Genomic DNA, 5,607 nt, shown 5'->3' with positions numbered 1-5,607 from the left:
GTACCTTTTATGGTTAGATTGTTCTTAAAATGAAATTTTGTCAATATTACAAAGAAATGAAATAAAAAAAGTTCAATTACTGTTTAAAAGTATCGATCATCCTTCAGTGTTAGTTGAAATGAAAAAGACAAATAATTTGAGGACCGTTATCTTCATCGAAACTTGGCACGAATCAACTGTAAAACTCTCCCTTTTGCCCTTAATCGGAGAAAAATGTGTCTGGTCAGTTTAAGTTTACCACTAGTTGTGGATAATAGAACCTACGGTTGGGTTCATTATCGTCGCATACCTGAGAAAATTTTGTTCTTTTCTTTACCCATTATTTATTTTTTTTTTTTTTTTCAGAAATTCTTTCTATCATTTTATTCAACGGTCTTTCTTTAAACGTAGAAAAGAAAAGGTAATGGGAGTTGAAAAAGTGATCGTAGGGAGAAGAACCATAGATTTTATTCACGATGATGTTATTAGGAACCAAACGATCTATCTTTAAATAAGCTATTACGAATTAACGAGATTAAAGGGTACGAACCATCATCTTCCGACTATCCAATAGTAATATTCACATTCACGTTGTATTTTTACTTTAATATATTGGGTTGGCAAGAAAGTCATTTCGGTAGTAAGTCAATATATTTATATATATATTATAAAATTATACATATTAATATATATATTATATGTATTATATTATAATATATATATTATATAATATTAATATTATATAATATATTATTTATTATTAATATTATATAATATATTATTTATTATTAATATATTTATAAATATGTATATTAATTAATATATAAATTTATATTTAAAAAATTAAATATAGTAATATAATAAAATATAATTATTTAAATATTATATTTAAATAATTAAATATAAATTTAATATATAAAGTTTATATTTATATATTTGTATAAATATTTAAATATTAAATAATGTATATTTAAATTAATATTATATATTAAAAATTAAATGTTATGTATTTATATTATAAAATTTTTATAAATATATAAATATAATTTATAATATATATATAATAATATTGTAATATTATAAAAAAAATATATATATATATAAATTTATATTAAGGTATAATATTAGAAATTATTTTATATTATAATATTATTTATAATATAAAATATTATTTTTGTATATATTATAATTTATATTATATTATAATATTATTTTATAATAATATTATATTATAGATATATAATTTATAAAATATAATTATATAATAAATATATTATTAATATAACAATAAATAATTAGTATTATATATATTGTATAATAAATAAAAATTAATATATATACATAATATATATTATATATAATAATATTATAATAATATATATTATATATATTTATATATATTAAAATCTATTTATATATAATATTATATATATAATATTATTATATATAATATTATATATATATATATGTATAAATTTGTTTTTATAAAACTTTTAAAATTTAAAATGACGTAAATTTTAATTTATATATAGTTAATATATATATAAATATATAATATATTATTGGGTTGGCAAGAAAGAAAACCGAAATTACTTTTGTGCCAACCCAATAGATTTTTATTTTATTTTTTTTTACCACGAGTATCGTTTCTACAAACCTAAAAATATAGATAATTCATTTCTGATTCTTTGTTTTACATTTTTTCAACCAATTAATCGCGTTTAGATATATTTAATTATAAAAATGAAACGTAAGATAAATTCTGATGCAACCCCCATCCCTAGCACTGAAACTAAGTTTCAGAATGAACGTGCACTTAAATGATAAATTTGATATTTTCTTTTTTTTTAATTCGTATTAATGATAAATAAAATATGAGAAACTAATAAACCCTTTGATCTTTATGGGTGCATATATAACGTCCGGCAAAAGTTATTAACGTCTACCATGGGGGGTTCACCAGATATATATGAGTTTGGCAAAAGTTATCGAATCTCATGGGATTGTATAATATACTCGTTTGCTAATTACTTTCATTTCAAGCGTAATATAATTACAATTAATTTTTTTCTATTAAAGATATCAAAATAATCATATAATTCGTATTAAAATTGGGATTTTAATATGAAATATAAAATTAAGATTAATATTAAGTACATTTGTTTAAATTGTTGATTTTATATTATAATAGATTTCAAATATTCAACTACGAATCATAAATTTATCAGAAACATTCAAAACAATTGATATATGAATAATTGACAAAAATATATATTTTAATGAATAAACACAAAATATATAAGTTCAATGTATCATCTTCTTTAAAATTTATTGCTATAGGTACTGATAAGTTGTTTCGTACAAGTGTGCAAGTTTTTTTCTATTAAATATTGTTTATATGACTTTCCTAAAAAGGAAATTCTATTTATTAGAAATATTATTATCATTTTACACATGCGTAACATTTGAAAAGTCATATAAACAACATTGAATAAACGAATCCGTATTGAGGACAACGTATCAGTCTGAAGGTGAATTCTAAGGAAGACGGTGCTCCGAACATATACTCGGTGTTTTTAAATTGCAATATACATTTTTATTAATTAATTAACAATCATTTAAGGTATATTTGATACAGTAGTGTACTATATTTAATATTTTCGATTATTATATTATAAATATATATATATAACAAATGAACGAGAGAAGATTAATAAGAACAACGTGTTAAAGGTAGGAGTAGTAGTAGAAGGAAGAGAAAGAAGAGGAGGAAGAGGAGAAGGAGAAGGAGGAGGAGGATGACGACGAGGAGGAGAAGGTAGATTTGGGTTTGGCCCTTTCGGGCAAATCGGTGTGTGCGACCACGAAAGGCGCGACGAAATTATATGGTACGGGAGCGATCCTTGAACGTAATAGCACGTTATTACGTCGAGATTATTATTATAGACCGCATATTAGTCGGTTAATCCGATCGAACGCTTTGTAACGCATTCTAGACCGGATTCTCGATTAATACGACGATATTTCCCCTATACTCACACACACACACACACACACACACACATATATGTAATATAATATTAATATAATAAATAATAAATATGAATATAATATTATATACATATATATATATATATATATATATATATATATATATATATATATATATATATATAATAATAATAATATAGTATAATATTTATAAATAAAATTAATTAAATGTAATTATATAATATATATTTTATTAATTAATTTTTTTTTTATATTTTATATATTTCATATTACTTTTTATAATTTAAATTAATATAATTTAATTATATTAATATAATATAATAAATATAATAAATATTAATATAATTTATATTAAATAATAATATAATATTTCTAAATAAAATTAACTTAATATATTATATAATTATATATGTAATAATATATATATATAAATATTCCCTACACGTGTATGAGGACAAGAGGACACAGAAAGCTGAAAGAGTAGGAAAGAAAGAGGACAGGGCTATTAAAAGGGGGAGGATCAAGGGAGGAGGATCAAGGGAGGAGGATCAAGGGGAAGGGTAGGATCTGGTCTGTTCTTTCCTGTACATTTTCTCGTTCACAGGTACGACCAGTCATGTTTTAAACGCGACATACAAGTTGCCACGAAGAGAGGAGTAAAAAAGTAGATATGCAGACAGTTTCTCTACACACAAACACAAATATATACACACACACACATACTTATACGCACATCACATACTTAGGCGATAAACGTACCTTTTCGCACCACGTTCGTGTTGTCCCTTCTCATTCAAAAGGCTTTCTTTCTTTCTTCTTCCTTCGAGCGATCATCGATCGAATACGAAGATGAACCCAACGGAACGTGGACGAACACATCATCAACACGTGCTGGTTGGTGATGTGATATGTGTGCTATGCTATTCTCTACTTTCGATGTGAATTTTTTTTTATTTTTTATTATTTTTTATTTTTTTTTATTTTTTTCGATGAAAAAAGATACGCCGTACTTGACCTGTGCTTATATATGAGCATGCACATGCTCATACGCATATCATAGTGAAAGGGAAGATTTATCTCGTTGCTGAGAGAAGATAACGCATTTTAAATGTTTAATGCAATAAAATATAATAAAATGATGAAGAAAAAAAAATACTATAAAAGTAGAAACAAAAAGAAAGTTTATTAAAAACAATGTTATACGCAAAGAGAAAGGAAAAAGATAACTGGGGAAAATAGAATTCATCAGCATTAATGAATGTAAATAGGGTGAAAATAAAACATCGTATATAATGGTTTATTTTCTAGAGAGAGAAAGAGAGAGAGAGAGAAAGAGAGAGAGAGAGAGATTAAGAGAAAAACTTTTGTAATTCTCTTTTGTTATGTCATTCGTTTTCATTTGATCAACGATTTAAAATATTAAATGCATAATTTTTTTCCCTTGTATTTTTTTTTTCTTCGTACTTCTTATCAATCATTTTAATTGGATTGAAAAGTTTGTGAAATATATTGAGAAGATTTGGACAAAATGGAGAAATAAAAAAGTAATCGAGATTGTTTCAATTTTACAAATGTGTTACGTTGAATTAATGCACGATAATCGTTTATTATTTAAATACTTTTATTTTTTGTTTTTTGTTTATTTAATTTTTAAAATACGATGACAGACGATATTATTAATTCGAGAAAGAAAAAGGTGTCTCCCTTTTTTATTTTTTTATTTTGCGAACACTCAGATAAAAATTGATTTCCTCTTGTTATTTTCACAGAACTTAAAAAAAAAAAAAAAACAAAAGGGAAAATTATGGGATTGGATAGATCGGTATTTTGCATTCTTCCCTGCTGAATATTTCATATTACCAACCCTGAAATCTCAGCACCGTTTGTCGTCATTTACATCGGTGAAACGGAACATCTTTGAATTCTCATCCAATAACAACACGATCCTTCCTTCAACTTTATAGGATAGAATAGGATAGGATAGAATATAACCTTGACCCCTTAAAAATATTTTTTCCATAGGAAGGAAAAAGGACCTTTTATTTTTTTATTTAATTCTTGTTTTATTCCTTTTTGTTGCTTCTTGATTTTCCGAATTTTGGTCTTACATTGTAGACTCGAAAATTGAAACAATTTTTTTTTCGAACATTCGTGCATTGACTGAACTTTTCGTAGACTTCCTGTGAAAACTTTAGAAAGTTTCACTTCTAACACGTATGATCTGCACAAACATGATATTTTATAATAAATAAACAATTATCTTACTCGTGATACTCTGCATTCAACTAATTCTCTCGAAACTTGGCTTTAAAAAGGTTCCACTTTTAACACGTGTGATATGTACACATGATATTTTTTTTAATCAAAATCCTAATCGATATTTCAATATCTTTCATTCGTTTTAAATAAATAAAAAAATATTAATAATTTAGATAAATTCTAATCAAATTTTCTTACATAAGATAATCTGACGCCACTTATGAGTCTTTTTTAAAAAAAAAAAAAAGGATATCAATCAATATCGAATATTTAATCATTAGTTTATTATTTATTCTTAAAAAGTCTTCATCGAAATTATCTACCTATCTATCTATCTATCTATTTATCTTAAGAAAA

General features: G+C 23.9%; 2 protein-coding genes across 3 annotated transcripts in view; one reads left to right on the top strand and one right to left on the bottom strand.

Annotated features, from left to right (window-relative positions):
• LOC107072668 (putative peptidyl-tRNA hydrolase PTRHD1) overlaps positions 1–5,607 on the bottom strand; it is a 155,267-nt gene that overhangs the window by 38,445 nt on the left and 111,215 nt on the right. The window lies entirely within an intron of this gene.
• Positions 1–5,607, top strand: part of LOC107072667 (uncharacterized) — a 151,558-nt gene that overhangs the window by 36,286 nt on the left and 109,665 nt on the right.

The sequence above is a fragment of the Polistes dominula genome, unplaced genomic scaffold, assembly GCF_049000335.1.
Source record: "Polistes dominula isolate Pdom_NZ unplaced genomic scaffold, Pdom_raw_medaka contig_27, whole genome shotgun sequence".
Taxonomy (NCBI): Eukaryota; Metazoa; Arthropoda; class Insecta; order Hymenoptera; family Vespidae; genus Polistes; species Polistes dominula.
Note: the sequence above shows the minus strand (reverse complement) of the source record. Positions and strands in the feature narration are given on the sequence as shown.